The following is a 16587-nucleotide window of genomic DNA, read 5'->3' as shown; positions in this document are numbered from 1 at the left end:
CATGGAAACGGTAGTCGTGGACGGACTTGTAGTTGGACGGAGTTGAAGACATTGCGCAATCCAAGTACTCCAAGGTGTCGCCGGAGTGGTATACATGCAATAAGAGTAAACACGAATGACACTCGGAAATACAATGGTTAACGCACACAAGGTGTCCATCAAATAAACATGAGTTCGTCCAATGGAATTGTTCATGAAGATGCATGATATGCTTATCCAAATGATGTAAAATGACATGTAAAGCATTCATGGGAGCAAAATCATTCATTGTGCACACAAATGTATTGTGGATGTGATCAATGCAACCACGGTGCAAAATGATGTCATAGTGAGACGGTTTATCAATAGCATGAATATGGTAATGAATGCTCAATGTGATGTGATCATGCAATTGATGGTAGGCAATAAGATCATGAAGTATGAATATGCCACCAAGGTATATCACAACAAATTTGCTAATGAAATGCACAAGCTCATATATCATGGATGACATGGGAATACAAGATGCAACAAGGCAATCATGATGTGTGTCAATCAATGCATAAGATGCAAATTTGTCATGTGTATGATATGTCCATCGAGCATGACATGTGTGAACACAATCAACAAATATGGAGGTGTTGGTATACCAATGCTCGATGGTCGTGGCATGAGTGGAGGTTTGAAGGTGCATCCAATAAATCCGAGCGCTCCTCAACTTGAAGGTCCATGGGTTTCATCTCCAATGTCGGTCCTCCATCCAATAGATGTAACATGTAGACAAGAAGAAGGAAACAACAATGAAAAAGTGACCCATCCAATATGCATATTTGAGGATGGCTCAAAGGGAAGGAGTTCACCTTTAGGAGATTCTCGCAAATGTTGGTGTTGCACATCGTGTATGCCTTCACATGACCAAATTGTGTCATGACGGTATCGCCTTGTGAATCCTTCAACATGAAAGAACATGACAAACACTCGGAAAAACAAATGAGGTTAGCGGAAAACCTATCATTCATGCGGTAAAATACCCAACAAGTGTATGCATCATGCTCATCATAAGAAAGGATAAGGGAGCATTTCATAGTATGGAGGCATATGACGCGAGAACAACCAAATACAATAGGCGTAATCAAGCAAGCATGCATCACAAGTAAGGTGTCCAAGTCTCCACGATCAATAAGCATAGGTGCAACAATTGGAGGCAAGCGACAATAAACAAAATATATCATGTGAGAGGCATGAACATATACGTCATCAACTCAAGAAAGCAAGTAAGAATGGAACATGGGTGATGCGACAAAGCAAGCAATCATGTGAATCAAGATAAGCAATCTAGTAGTGCGAAGATGCAACGTACTAGAAGGAATCATGTCAAGTATGTCATGTGTGCAAATAGTGGTCATGAATAATGCACAAGACATATCACAAGCATGAAAGCAAGATATGAAAAAAATAGCATCAATAGCATGAGGCACATGATAAACATGACAATAGCAACAAGGATCTCTACCAAGCATGCAAATACACATAGGAGTAGAATAATGGTGAATCATGGGTAGATGCAAGCAAGGGTCAAAATTGCATGGCAAAGATATAGAAGTAAGCATAGCATGCAAAGTGAACACGGGAAAATGAGCATGAAGCGACAAGCGGTATATAACACATAACCGTGTGAGAGCCAAGTGAGAGAGATGCGCGTAGGCGTTGCGCGAAGAGAACGGTGGGAAGGATACTTCATGGGATCCCAAGTCGTCTTTGCTCTCAAGAGCTCGTTTCGTCAACTCTTGGAATTGAGAGGTTGACGAGTATACGTGAGTACCTACATAAAACAAGGACAAAAGAAAAATTGTGTGTGCGTTGTAGATGTACACATCATCTATCATGATGCGCACGTACTTGTGTTGGTTAGCACAAAATATCCAATGCTCAAATAAATGAGATGCATAATATAGAAACATGTCATCCATCATGAGAGGTTTGTTGTTATGTATAGCATAATGGAGACTCAAATTGTGTAATGCATCACAAGAAATATGTAGAGCGTTGTTGTTCATGGAATGCATATGGTGCAAGCAAATATAGGAATCATGCAATGTATGGAATGCGTCAAAATCTCCTAATACGCATGAGGAAACTATGGGGGTCTCCGCATGATCATTAGTGAAAACATCACACGAAGAATATTGACAACATCCAAAACAAAGCATATGTGGAACATTGTGATCATGGCATGGCATAGTAGATGAATTGCGCAAATCATGTAAAGGAAGCATGGCAATATCATCACAAGAAAAACAAAAGCCAATGACCATCATCTCGTCATCTATGATGTAAGTGCAAATGAGATTTATGTGAATGGGGCATGCATAGTCACTATGTTGAGATTGAAATGATGCAATATGGGATATCTCACTCATAGCATATGACAAGTTCAAAGGATTGGCAAACATGATGTGACCAATAGAATTTTCACATGATATCCTATGGAGCATAGCATCACAACTAGGCAAATCAACATGCTCATCATCATATTTATCATAAATAGATGAGTCATGACATGAAGAAGCTGCACTAGCATGAAGCATGGGTATAGGTGTGTCAACAGCATGCAAGCAATCATTCGTGAAATAGTCCACTAGTGGGACAAGAGAAGCAACATCACCTATGTTACCTTTGGAGCATCGCTCATGTGTTGTAGGTGAGGTGTCAAAGACCGAGTCGTGGTCATCTTCATCTTGATGGAACCATGTGGGGGGTGCATCATTGTCCACCATGGCCATCGTCATCTCCATTGGAGGTATGGACTTGTCGAGGATAGGCGCGTCGTCATGTAGGAGACCTAGCACCAAAGAAGAAAACACACTAGGAGTAGAGGTTAAGTAGTTAGAAATCAAAGTGGCCTCACATTCCGTGTCAACTACCTCGCTCACTAAGTCTTGTGGCTCACTCACTCCCTCTCGGATGCTCTCACTCATATGGTTAGTGGAGTCACTCAAATGGCTCTCAACCTCACATAGGATGTGTGGCATGCTCTCAAGTGTGGGGCTAGTGGTGTCACACTCATCCTCTCATAGGAAATGCTCTCAATGTCACGTGTGGTGGAGTCACTCATGTCACTCATGTGGTGGTGGCTCTCCTCACATGGCAATTGGGGCATCTCGTCACATGTCGTTGTCGGAGAGATGTCGGTGCAAATGTCTCCATGCTCAATCATGTCGTGGTCGTAGCCGTGGATGAAGGCCAAAGATGGCACATCATCACTCTCCTCGAAGACCAAAGATAAGGTCTCATGAGCGGTCTCGTAGCTTGACTCGGAGTATGAGTCCAATATTGGCGTCGTCTTCATGTTGTTGAAGAGGTTCGTGCTCGTCGCCGTGGTCGAAGAGGATGGCCCTTGCTCGACCTTCTTGTCGCCGTCTTGTTTTTGGAGGCCCAAATGATGTGGCACCTCGTAGCTCGTCTCCATGACCGAAGGGAAATTCCCATGCTCGGCCATCTTCCTTGAGGGGCTTCCGAAGATGTAAGTGTCTCCCTCACGCGTAGTTGGTCGCCTTGTAGTTGAAGATGTCGATGTAGGCGAACTCACGGGAAGTAGGAGAAGATGTCGTACGTCCAAAGGCGAAGATGCCTTGATAGCACTTGGCGAAGATGCCGAAGTGGTTGATGTAGCCGTAGCTCCGTCTTGGTGGTGCTCGTCTCGCGGTCTTTTCTTGTGCTCATGAAGTTTGGACTTGGCGTGAAGTAGGGCTTGTTGTGACTTGTAGGAAGGCGCATCTCGAGCATCTTCATGTTGATGGTGGCGTTGTCGCACTTGAGCTTGTAGTAGATGTCGTTCGTCGTCGTCGTGCACATGTTGCTTGGAGGTGACTTGCCCTTCGTGACGAGGTGGATCACGAACGTGATGGTGGTCGCCATGGAGATGTGGACGTGGACGTCTTGCGCTTGTGTCGCTTGGGCGCTCCGAAGAGGATCGATGTGCTTGCCGCCGCCTTGAAGATGACGAAGGGGAAATAGACTTGATCAAGGCTCGAATATCCTCCATCCTTGCATCTTGCTCCTCCTTTTATGCGGAAAGCTTGTTGTCGATGTAGTCCCTTTTCCTCGCTTCGGAGTGACGAATGTCGATGGAGAGGTTCTCGATGCGCTCTCGTAGTCTTGATTGTGCGCCTTGCATTTGTCGTTGTAGATCGAAGATTGACGCTTTGGTGATGTAGTTGTTCACGCTGTCGTTGTTGTGGAAGACCGGAGATGAAATGCCTTGCCTATCCATCACAAGATTCGAGCCAATATGAGTGGAGAAAGAGAAGAACGAATATCAAATGTACCTTGACCGAAGTTGAAAGTGGATCAATGATCACCCCAATATGGACAAGGAAATAGCACAATTGGTACCAATTCTTGTCGGTTTCTCACACCTACACAAGTAAGGCTTATGGTGGAGCTCGGTGAGGATAGTGGCACAAAAATTTAATGTAAAATGTTAGCAAGAGTCAATAATGTTGAAAGAGATTCACAAATTCGCAAGTGTAACAAGTAGACCAATAGCAATATGTGGCACACGGAAACACACACACGGATAGATAAATGGGGTCGTGCAACCAAGGATGAGCACAAAATGTGGAATCCACGGAAAACGCTCGTGTTGCACAACTCAAGAGAGACGCTAGCACGATTGCTCACTAGGCGGATACGACACTTGTGCACAACCTATAAGATGCAAAATGTAACAACTTCTATCCCAAGTATGCTATGTATGTATGGTTCCCGGTGTTTGATCCAAGATGATCGGATATGACAATCTTATGCAATGTGGTGGATGCTATGGCTATTGCTTACAAGCTTCTTTGCTCTTTCTCTTTTGCTTAAAAGCTTATTATTTATATATATATATATATATATATATATATATATATATATATATATATCCACTTTGTGAAATGCACAAACTAAGATAGTAATTGTGTATATGCGGGAACAAACATGAGGCACACGAGATGATATGATACCAATATGATATGGTATGTATGCAATGTATGGTGTAGATCACTAATGTGCACAAGTAACGTTGCCGACAATACTCAAATGGCTAGTCTCGATAGGCAAGTAACGCAAAATGGACTAGGGGTTATCAATGCAATGGCAAGGGAATATACAATGGAGGGATACCACGATACCAAGATGATATGGAGGTTACCGTCCGTGTCGATGATGAGTTGCGGTGATCTTGATGGAGATACCAAGATGATGGAGACTCGTCCCTAAGTAGCCGAAACACCTTAGGAAATGGAAAAACCACAACTCAAAATCACAAGGACAAAAGTCAAATGGTGGTAGCGGAACGCGGTGGTGGTTGCGGAAGCTCAAAGGAATTGTGGAAATGCAATGATGGGTTGTGAAGTACGCAATGCGGAAGTGGAGGGAAGGTGGTGGACTATACACGGTGTCGGAGTTGAAAGCACGGTCCCTAAGTAGCCGAAACACCTTAGGAGACACAACTCACAACACAAACAAAATTGGGTTAAGTTGGGGGGGGGGGGCGGAAGTGTATAGTGGTCAAGCCTATGCGGAAGTGGTGGTGGTGGTTGATGAAGAAGTAACCGTCCCTAAGTAGCCTAGACACCTTAGGAGACTCAAATCACTCCTCAAGAAACCACATATGCGTTGGGGATCAATATGGGTTAGGTTGCGGAAGTCGGTGCCAGTGTAGCGGATGATGTGGTGGAAGCCCTAGGCAAAGATGCCAAAATTGTCAAAATTTGATGGAGTCAAATGGTGATGGTAGTATTTTTGTGGGAAGGGGGATGTCAAGATCTTTCCAACGAGCTAAAGAACGCGAAAATCGGACTCCAGATGAATTAGTTATGGCCGAAACAAAAATCAGCCGAAGTTGATATCTACAGGTAGCGGATGTCCGGAAAAAATGGTCGTCCGGTCGCCGGACGTCCGGATGGGTCAGAAATCCGCTGATTCTACTCGGGTTAGGGGGTTCCGGTCATCCGGTAAGGTCGGACGTCCGGTGGTTCCTGCGGCTCCGGACGTCCGGTAAGGTGACGGTCGTCCGGTGTATCGGGGTCAACTCCAGATCCGAGATTTGGGGCGCGATTTTGGGCGGAATTTGGGGATTTTGGGGTCAAAATTGATGAGATTTCGTGAATGAAAGATGGGGAACCTTGGGGAGATGCTAGATCCACTTGAAACCAAGCAAATCCATGGATCAAAATCAACAAAACATCATCAAACCAACAAATCACAAAAAAAAAATTGGGGCTATTTTTGGTGGAAATTTTCAAATTTAGGACGAAATCAAGCAAAAGAAGGCTAGAAAATGGTGGGGGAGGCTCTGAAATCGTGATCAACGTGGCTCATGATACCAAGATGATGTAGGGTAGGAACCCTAGGGGCCGATCTTTCATGAAAGGGGCGGATCCCGTCCAAGAACGCGAAGAACACGAGGGGAAAACGAGGGAAAACACAAGAGAAAACACGAGAGAATCACTCAACCAACAAGAATAGATCACACATGCGCTAGATCGATGAACACAAAGGTGAGATACAAGATCGAAAGTCAACAACGGACGATACAAAGGTAGCCGGTCTTCTCCGTGAGGAGGTCTTGATGTTCTTCTCCAAAAGGAGGTCTTGAATCCAAGGGGATCTTCTCCGAAGAGGCCGCGGTCTCTCACGAGGAGTAGATCCGATGTGGATGAGCGAAACTCTATCTCTAAGTATGAGCTAAACCAACACTAACCCTCAAATGGTGGAGGTGGAGGAGTATATATAGTCTAGGGCCACGAAGGGATAAGTGAGGGCGAAGGGATACATGGGCTTGGCCCGATACACTGTGCACAGACATGCATCGGACGTCCGACGGGTACCGGACGTCCGGTGGCTCACGAGGGTCCGGTCGTCCGGTACTTGTCGGACGTTCGGCGTTTTGGCTCGGTTGACATGGCGTCGGATTTCCGGAGACGGTCGGACGTCCGGTCGCTAGAGTGTGTCGAACGTCCGGGACTTGTCGGACGTCCGCTCGTTTGGCTCGGGTGCGGGATTGTCGGTCGTCCGGTTAGGGCCGGTCGTCCGGTGGGTCTTCAGGTGTTGGACGTCCGGTCCCGACCGGTCGTCCGATGGCTGGAGCTTCTTCTGTAGCTCTTCTTCTCGTTCCTCCCGCTTGGTGTCCTCGCCTTCTTGTCCATGGTCTTCCTCTTGGTTCCTGGTCATGCATAGCACAGATGTTTGAAGTAGTAGCCATGTCTCACGTATGGAAAGTGATGGTTCGAAGAGGAGCGAGTTCACCTTGTGTCCAATGGTGTATAGATGAGGTCTCGTCTTATGTTCTCTTAGGGCTTGGAGAGTAGTCGGAGTGTACATGGGGATGAACGTGGGATGCTCCGCATCATTACTCTCAATGAAGAGACCATGGATGACCGTTTTGTTGTGGTTCCTCCAAGCAACCTGCACCTGCATTTCGCTGACCTGCTAGAGAGCATGGATGGAGTGGACGTGACCTTTCATGTCGCCGGACGGATGTTCTCGGCCCATAGGCTCATTCTCGCCGCGAGGTCACCTGTTTTCAGGGCGGAGCTCCTTGGAGCCATGAAGGAGAAAGCCGGCGGTCCAATTGAAATCCATGACATGGAAGCTAATGTGTTCAAGTGTTTGCTCCATTTCATATACACCGACTCACTGCCTGATCTTCAAATGGCTAGCAACCAAGGTGAAGCACATCTAGATGTGATGATGGCTAGCCACCTACTCGTGGCAGCAGACAGGTACAATATCGAGAGGCTGAAACTGATATGCAAGCACAAGTTATGCAGCCACATTGATGCCGACATGGCGGCGACCAGTTTGGCGTTAGCTGAGCAGCATTGCTGCAATGGACTCAAGGAAGCCTGTCTACAGTTCCTTGCTTCTCCTTCCAATTTGGAGGCGGTGATGACAAGTGATGGCTACAAGCATCTCAAAAGCAGTTGCCCATCTGCCCTAAAGGAGTTGATTGCTAGGCTCCTGCCGCCTAACATGAAAGCTGCCAAGGATATTGTCATGGCACTTTAGTAGTGTCACGCATGATGACCACATCTAAATTAATTATCTATGCACGTCTCAGATTAGTTTTCTACTCCCTCCGTTTCCAAATATAAGTCTTTCTAGAGATTTCAACAAGTGACTACATACGAAGTAAAATGAGTGAATCTACACTCTAAAATATGTCTACATACATCCGTATGTCGTAGTCCATTTAAAATGCCTAAAAAGACTTATATTTAGGAACGGAGGGAGTATATATGGTTGGATGTGTGCCTTAGTAGAAGAAAAAGAAAAACCTGCTATCTATGTTTGTTGTTGACTCTGCAGTTTCATGTTCTGTGCGGTCTGTATCGAACTCTAATTTCTCTTCTAGGGCTTAAATGAAATTGAACGCCGTGCATGTGGCCACTTTGTTCGAAAGAGAACTATCTATTTACATCCATATTGCAAGTAGAATGAGATTGATTGGGTGACCCCTATGTTTTCTTTATGCTGAAATGCATGAATGTCAAAAGAGGGATTTCTGCTTGGTTCAGTTTTGTTATGTTCTGCAAGGGCTTACTCTATGTGGAGTTTTACTTTGCCTGATCTCATATATAGAGATTGCACTCCTCTAGTTCTGCTTCCCTATTTCATTTTTCCTGGGAGTTCTTCCCTAGTTAAAAGGTTTCAGCCTTTGTCTATGCTGTTTCTTTTGGACTGCCCCTCGTTGTAGAAGATAACAAGTGCACTCTATATAATTCCATGTAGAGTAACTGTTTGTCCTGGCTTCCGACTGAAGAAGCGAAGATATCCCTCTTCTGTTTTTGTTTCTCCTTTTATTTCCATGTTCAGTGTGACTTGGCCAAAATTTGGATGGGCTGAAATAATCTTGCTTGGTTAATGAACTATTGGCTCGCCTTTGGTTGATTGTGATTCCAAGCACAGAGTTCTTGTGTTATTACTGCAAGCATATTGTTCAGACATACTGGAATGCATGCTATTGGACTGAATCTGAGCATGAACACTTCTTTTTTCTTTTGAACTTAAAAAACAATAGATCGTGCAGCCCAAGTTGTTTATCTGGCTACTTTTTTTAAAAATAATTCACTTTTTGTTTAATTTTCATAAATATTACACAGAATACAACATTTTTAAAAATAATACGCAGTCGGCCCGCTACTGGCCGACTGGGCCTAGTCAGCCCATAGCAGGCCGACTGGGCCTAGTCAGCCAACAGCTGATCCATCTGCCACGTGCCACCCGCCTATTCGCCAGGCCATGTAGCGAGGGGAGCTGTTGGCGCGGTCTGTTACGAGGCGCCCACCACGGCTGGCTCCTTCTCCTCTCTCGACACGCAACAGTTCCTTCTCTCTGTTCTTTCTTTCTCCTCTTTCTTGCAAGAAATGCCTCCAGCCTCCAATTTGTATACCAAAATGGGCCGGTTTTTTGCAGATTTAACATCGTGAATGGGTTGTACGTAGTTGGGGAGCCAAGGAAGATCTCGATCTCAACCTCTACCAGACCCATGCCTGATCCCTCTGTCGGGTCCAACCTATACCCACGCACGACCCTACGTCCCTACCCGTGGTCTGAACTTAGACCCACGCCCGAACCCATCAGGCGACCCGACCGCATCTGGCACCCATTGGGTCTGACAAAATTAATTTTTTCTTTTAAAGAAGACATAGACGTTGTATTGTGCATGCATCGTTCACTCCTAGCGACATGAAACCAGCGGTCTCCATTTTATAGACGGAGCTCCCTCACCCATGCTCTCGAACAGGCGAGGTGGGACTAAAGGTTCAGCCTCTCCTTTATTTGCTGGACATGTGCACGCTACACAGGCTTCATCTTATATGGGCTGAATGTATATGTGCAGCGCTCTGTGCATGGGCCACTTGCTGAAGGTGAAAATGGGCCATACCAAACGTGTGAATAACATACAGAATAGGCCCGATGATGGCTGTGGTCGTAATGATTGTGCCTTGCTCTGTTTGTGTGACTGCTGCAGTGTATTTAGATTAAAAAGAAAAATATAACAGGAAACAAATAGTTTATTAATTATTTATATTAATCGGGTGACCCATCGGGTAACCCACGGGCACAAACTTAAACCCATACCCTACCCGTGACTAATCGGGTTACCCATGGGTAAGACTCATGGGCGAGGTCGACAATCCATACCCTACCCATTCGGGTCGGGTGCCCATGGGCGCACGAACCCATGGTCGGATTGCCGGGTTGACCTCGATCTAATGATGGAGTAGCTCGTGGTGGTTGCGGTGAGCATTTTGTTGGAGCATTTTTTAGCACATTGGTGGAGGTTGTGGCGGCAGTGGAGGTAGAGGTAGTGGTGGTGAAGTGGGGGCAGTGTGGTGGTGGTGGTGGAGGTGAAGTTCCGGCAGTTTGGTGGAGTTTCCGGCTCCGGTTCCGGTGATTGAAGGCCACCGTTCGTCGTTCGCTCACATGCTTCAAGGGTATATTTCAACACTCATTTTATTTTTCGTAGTTGCTCTGGTAGTGTTTGATAATATGTTTTGATGTGAAATAAATTAGGTGTGTGATTGTTGTTATTTGCTCCGGTAGTATCCGTAAATATATTTAGATGTCAACTATTTAGTTGTGTGAAAATTTGATGTTGCTCCGGTAATATTCCGTACTATATGTGGATGTCAAAAATTTAGGTGTCAGTATTTGGAGTTGCTCCGGTAATATCCATAATATATGTAGATGTCAAATATTTAAATATTTCAATATGTGTAGTTGCTCGGCAAATTTTCGTGCTATATTTGTAGGTATGTGAATATTTTTAGTTGCTCTGTTAATATTCCGTAATATATATACATGTCAAATATTTAGTACTGGGGATATTTTAAGTTGTTTCATAATACTTGTCTGTCGTTGAAAAAAAAAATAGGTGAGCAGAGATGTCCGATGTGGTGAAGTTCATATTTTACTACGGTCCTGGCATTGTCCAAACAACTGAGATGGGAGCTGATATGAGTAAATTTACTCACATAGAGGTGCCAATGAGTGTACCTCAAACATGGTCTGTCATTCAGTTAAAAGAATGGATTACATCAAGTTTAGATACTGAAACACACACCGTCGGAGTTCATGCATTATGGACACGGTCAAGTTCAATAATTTACTTTTATTTGAGGCCAATAGAGCGAGACTCCAAGTGGGTAAGGTGGTTACAAGGTTGTGAATGCAGAGGATGCAATCCTGTTGCCTTAGTGCTTCCTGTCGTGAAGGAGGTCAATGCACATGAAGGCGAGGGTGGCTACGATCTTGGGCAGAGTAGTGGAGGGAGGCAGTTATCAATGTCAAATGCTGGAGATGATGGTTACGAACTGAAAGAAATATGCCCTAGAGGCAATAATGAAGTTGTTATTTTATATTTCCTTATATCATGATAAATGTTTATTATTCATGCTAGAATTGTATTAACCGAAAACTTGATACATGTGTGGATACGTAGACAAAACACCGTGTCCCTAGTAAGCTTCTACTAGACTAGCTCGTTAATCAAAGATGGTTAAGTTTCCTAACCATAGACATGTGTTGTCATTTGATAAACGGGATCACATCATTAGGAGAATGATGTGATGGACAAGACCCATCCGTTAGCTTAGCATATTGATCGTTCAGTTTTATTGCTATTGCTTTCTTCATGTCAAATACATATTCCTTTGACCATTAGATTATGCAACTCCCGGCTTCTATTGCATCTGAGGGGGACATGTTGTCCTTGTATCCATTCGTTGATGAAATCAGTGTGTTTGAGGGGAACTCATGTAAAGGTTGAGGGGAACTCATGTAAAGGCATGAGCGTGTTGTCTTGTCTAATATTCGGTGATATTATTGTCGATTCAACCACACATCCTATCCATTTATATTAGTGTCACGACGGCAAACGTATTGTACTGGTCACAGTTCAGGTACGGGACTGTCTGGGTTCTCCGTTGGGAACGACACTTGTTCGTAAGCGTGTCGATGACGGATCCGTAGGAGCGATCGACACTAGTAAGTCCCGTGGTCGATTCTTGGGGGATTAAAGAGCTCTGCTCTTCTAGAACCTTTATGGTTCTAGTTGAGTCTGTCGATATCGGAGTACCCCTCTTAAGATCATAAAAGTATGAAATTTCCCCCATGTGACTTCGGGGTTGGGAAGCTTGCGGTCATATGTGATGCCAATATTTTCCTTGTATGTTTCCACTAAATCTGACTATGTCATTCATTTTGCTCATTCCCTTTGAAACATGTTCAAATAATTATTACATTGTTCAGTTCATCTATCGATCTGCATCGTCATACTATTCTCCTTGTTGAATAGTGAAGTATCTGCTTGCTAAGTATGATTTGTCGTATTTGCCTTGCTTCCTCTATTTTTTAGATGTAGACGATGTAACTTAAGTATACCCGGAAGAGGTCATTCAAGAACAGGCTGGACCAGTGGGTGGAAAACGATTAGAGAATTTAATGAATTTTGGACATTTGTAAACGGAAATGAATTTGTATAGTCAATATATGAGTTTTTGTAATCAACTGATGGTTTATGCCTGCTTAATCATGCCTTATGTGACTATAGGCCTTTTGGTCTATAGACGTGTGGCGGCTGTCTCACTTAGGCCTGGTCTCGGGGCGTGACACCATGTTTCCAGCCTTCACCGGCTAAACTCGGCCAACATTGCGTTCATCCAAAAAATATGGGGCGGGCGACATCTCAGACTTTCGGCCCATTAATCTCATCCATGCGGTTGCTAAGATCATCATGATGATGATGGCAACTCATCTTGCCCCCACATGTTAGCGCTCGTCTCCAACACGCAAAGTGCATTTATCAAGAAAAGAAGCATTCATGATAATTTTATGTATGCTTGCAACTTGGCATATCGTCTTCATCGAAACAAATCTTCAACCTTGCCCTTCAAGTTAGATATTAAAAAAGCTTTTGACTCGGGCAGATGGGACTACTTGACGGACCTACTGAGACATCATCACTTTCCAAGCCGATTCAGAGATTAGATTTCCATTCTCCTTTCCACGGCCTCATATAGATTTCTCCTCAATGGTGTTGCAAGCGACCCAATCAAGTATGGTTGTGGTCTTCGATAGGAGAATCCGCTTTCCCCCTACCTTTTGTGCTTGCCATTGAATCGCTCCACCACATCCTCGCCAAGGCTACAAAACAGGGCAAGCTACACTCGAGGCCACCCCATTCAGGCATCTCTGTATGCAGATGATGCGGTCATTTTTTTTTTGCACCAATCAAGGAGGATATCCATTTCCTGGCATCCACTCTCAGCTCCGTTGGTGATGTTACTGATTTAGTCACCAACTGCAACAAAAGCCTTGTGGCACCCATTCGATGTGCCACCATCAACCTTGACTACATTCTCTAGGCCTTCCCCACGGTCAAGATCTCATTCCGAATGCAATAACTTAGCCTTCTATTGTCAATTAAGAGACTCAAGCGCATTCACTTTCTGTTTTTGCAGGATAAGGTGGCTGCCAAACTCCCCCTGGTCGGCCATGCATGTGGCAAAGCCAGGGCGCATTGTCTTGGTCAAAGTGGTCATCATGGCCATTGCAATATACCAAATCACACCTCTTGACCTCTTGGTTGAAGTTACGAAAAAGATTGAAAGTCTGAGACAAATGTAAGGCAGAGGATGTGATTCGGTGACGGGAGGCAAATGTAAAGTTAACTGGAACCTTGTCTGCAAGCCCAAGATCTATGGTGGGGGGGAGGGGGTTGCGTATGTTAGACCTTAAAAAGTTTGCTTCTACTCTACGTCGTTGTTCGCTTTGGTTCGAGTGGGCTGACCCGTCAAAAACGTGCGCTGGGATGGGGACATCCTGTTCTGAGGGTGATAAGGATCTTTTTGTGGCGGCCACAAGGGTGTGCATCAGCGATGGTAAGACGGTGAAATTCTAGGAATCCTCTTGGTTGAATGGTATTTGGCCCAGAGACATCACACCTAAGATTTTTGAGATATCAGAAAGGAAGGCGTGTGTGGTTAGCAAGTCACTGGACAATACTTGGATTCACCAGATTGATTAACACCCAGGACTCACCTTGACACATATCCAACAGTTTGCTAAACTCTAGGAGATGATTGCAAGTGTAAATCTCAGACATGATAGGAAGGATACTATTTCATGGAAATCCACTACCAGTGGGGAGTAGTTCATGTGACGGTGTACTTGGCGCAATTTGCGGGCCTCACCTACAGCCCCAACACTGCCATGATTTGGAAGATGTGGGCCCCTCTCAGAAGTGCAAATTTTACGCCTGGTTAATTCCTCAGAACCGAGTTTGGGCGGCTGATCGACTGACGCGAAGTGGTTGACCTAATTGTCCCCTTTTCCGTCTCTGCAAACAAGTGCAACAGTCGGCTCACCTGTTATTTAAGTGTTGGTTCTCTGTTCGAGTTTGGAACGAGATCACCGCCTAGCTTGGCATTCACGACTACACGCCAATGTCTTGGCAGAATGAGGATTCGGTTTGAACTTGGTGGATCAAGGCGGTGGGCGCGGGAGACCAACACAAGAAGGCCCTTGCTTCGGTTATGATGCTCGTCTCCTAGGAAATCTGGAAGGAACGAAATGCAAGCGTTTTTCGCAACATGGCTACTCCGACAACGATTGTCGTCAGCAAAATCGAGGAGGAAGCCCGCCTCTGGGAGCTTGCTGGAGGCAAGCATTTGATTCTTCTTATGTCGCTAGAGTCGAACTTTACTTTTTGCCGCTTTACGACTTATGTCTAAACCTTCTTCTTAATTAATAAAAATGGCAAATCTTTTGCCTTGTTTCAAAAAAAAAAAAAAGTCCTCACCACACTGTAACCATCCAATCCACCAGAAATGTCCAGCTAATCTGTAAACTCTCCTTTATTAGCTCTCCACCATAGGAACATAACATTCAAATAATAACCTTGGAGCTCTTAGATGAAACAAATTCACCTCAAACATTTGTTAATAGAAATGGTCTGGTCTTCCCTTGTGAACAACGCGTAGGAATACATGCATGCATATATCAAGTAAATGCACCAGAAGCAGCCGCAGCAGCATACTATATACGCATGCACAGTATGCACCACACATAGTGCACGCACGTACGTATAATTTGCTGCTCCCTCGGTCCTACGGAGTCTTGATCAGTGCACTTCCGCATCACAGCGTGCTGTCCACGTAATAATCACACAATGTGAAGCGCGGCGAGCGAGGCCACCAGCATCAGCAGCCGCGGGAGATTCCGCAAGGAGACAGAGCCTGCAAAATACGCACGCAGCGCCGTTAGTTAGCTGTGAGCAGTCCATTTTCCTCCGTTATTTATGCCGGCCGGAGACTCGGTGTAAGGCTGTGTGTGCACGCGCGCAGGGGCGGAGCCAGGGGGGACGAGCAGGGGCCTGGCCCCCCCCAACAATCAACAATTTTAGTAGGAGCAATGAGTAATTACCAACGAGATTCGATCAATATACGTACTCGGGCCCCCCCTATACTCCAATCCTGGCTCCGCCACTGCACGCGCGTGTATACGATGGTGATCTGATCTCGACGGAATAATGGAGAATCGGATGGAACCTAGTGAGGTTGCATTGCCTTTGGTAATGGAGGCAGGGGCCGGTGCAGATGAATTGTGATCATTACCAGTTGGGGCCATTGACGGAGGCGGCGGGGAGCCCGTTGACGGAGCCGATGGAGGCGGCGGAACCGCGCATCCGTTGTCGCCGACGGCACCTACAAGATCAAGGGAAAAGGTCTCAGGCTAAGCAAAATAGCAAGAAGAAGATGACGATGAAGAAGAAAAGTTGGCGGGATCTTACAGTTGGTGCAAAAGAAGGAAGGGTCGTTGCGCGCGTTGGGTGTGCCCGGGTTGCACTGGCAGTGGAAGTAAGGGGAGCTGTCTTGCTTGACGCACGTGCCCTCCGGGCCACAGTCGACGACTAAGCAGGCTGGCACGAAGAAACGGGGGAGATCAGTCAAAGCATTGCTAGAAGAAAAACAGTCGAGCATGCATGCAGTACGTAAATCATGGTTTGAATTCCGAGAGTTTACGGTCAGTTGTGAAATTCTTTCCAAACGGCAGCCCCGGCTTCGGCTTGGGCGTGTGGCAGCTAGGAGCCGAGGGACCTGCAAACAAAGGCCAGAGACGTGGGTTTTCCCACGAGATGCATAACAGAAAAAGCGAAAGTACCTTTTTCCACCCAGGAGCAAATGCTCGAACAGTAAAGTCAAGAAAATAGAAAAAAAATTCAAAAAAATCTGTTTTTTTTCGTGACATACTTTCACAAATGTTTGCTGTGTATGCAAAATTTGTCACGAAATAACTTTGGTGGAAGTCGTGCCAAAAAAATTCAGAGCTCAAAAATGCTTTTGTAAGTAACATTTTCAGAGCATCAACTTTGTTTTTTTTACCACGCCTTCTACCAATGTGATTTTGCGGTGAAATTTTGCATCCGCAACAAACATTTATGAAAGTATGCCACAAAAAAATTTCAGAATTTTTTAATTTTTTTCAATGTTACTGTTCACACCAGGAGCATTTGCTCCTGGGTGTAGAAACTCCATGTCCGCTCAAAAAACT

The 16587-nt window shown here is 45.1% G+C and overlaps 1 long non-coding RNA gene and 1 pseudogene across 1 annotated transcript; one reads left to right on the top strand and one right to left on the bottom strand.

The window, feature by feature from the left end:
• The window catches only part of LOC123180874 (BTB/POZ and MATH domain-containing protein 2-like), a 9846-nt pseudogene extending 1809 nt beyond the window's left edge, over positions 1-8037 (top strand).
• Positions 8038-15656: 7619 nt separating this feature from the next.
• On the bottom strand, positions 15657-16133 carry LOC123180867 (uncharacterized). The gene is made up of 3 exons (XR_006491339.1): positions 16059-16133; positions 15827-15955; positions 15657-15740 (listed from the first exon to the last, which is right to left on the bottom strand). It is a non-coding gene; the product is annotated as an uncharacterized lncRNA (long non-coding RNA).
• Between the last annotated feature and the right edge of the window lie 454 nt (positions 16134-16587).

The sequence above is a fragment of the Triticum aestivum genome, chromosome 1A, assembly GCF_018294505.1.
Source record: "Triticum aestivum cultivar Chinese Spring chromosome 1A, IWGSC CS RefSeq v2.1, whole genome shotgun sequence".
In the NCBI taxonomy this organism is placed as follows: domain Eukaryota; kingdom Viridiplantae; phylum Streptophyta; class Magnoliopsida; order Poales; family Poaceae; genus Triticum; species Triticum aestivum.
The sequence above is the reverse complement of the archived record's forward strand: the minus strand, read 5'-3'. Positions and strand labels throughout refer to the sequence as shown.